Source organism: Merops nubicus, unplaced genomic scaffold (assembly GCF_000691845.1).
Source record: "Merops nubicus isolate BGI_N331 unplaced genomic scaffold, ASM69184v1 scaffold1095, whole genome shotgun sequence".
Lineage (NCBI taxonomy): Eukaryota > Metazoa > Chordata > Aves > Coraciiformes > Meropidae > Merops > Merops nubicus.
This window is the reverse complement of record NW_008608745.1, coordinates 10,966-11,657: the sequence shown is the minus strand read 5'-3', so window position 1 is coordinate 11,657 and position 692 is coordinate 10,966.

Here is a 692-nt window from a genome sequence, read left to right as displayed (position 1 = left end):
TGAAATCTCTCTTTCAAATCATCTCTCTGTAAAATTGCTTTTAATCTGAAACATGATTGAAAAAGTAACACCTTTTTTGCTCAAGTGACCACTTTTCTGAGATTTCTTGCAACCAGAGAGTTATCAAAGTACTTGAGGCTCCTCTGCTTCTCCTCCCTGTCAAGAGCTAGGGCTCTGCCAGGCACTAGACAAATGACAGTTGCTCTCTATTAATCCCTCTCCATTCCCCAAGGGGAAGTGAAAAGGAATAAGGGGGAGAGACTTATGCATTGGAAAAGAAGACTACAACAACTTTAATGAAAATAATAATAAAATGAAATATATACAAAACCCATATCGAACCCAACCCCCTCTACTGGCAGTTACACTGCTGGAGGCAGACACCATCTGCAAAAAGATGCTGTTAACTTCAGAAAGTGCAGTTACTTAGAAGAGACTTAGTTAAAAGTGAAAATCACGGAATGGAATTAGTTCTGTTGTAGCTAAAACCAGAACTGCCAACCATATTTAAACAAAAATATGTAAGGAGCAAAGGAAAACAAAACTGATGATAACAATTCAGCACTGCAAATTATTAACATTCCTCTATAGATGACTCAACCTCATCTCTGAAAAAGTGAACAAATGCTGGAGTTAAAGAACAGGGTTCTCAGGTGGTTTGATATTTGATCCAGAGAATGGGTATACACCTT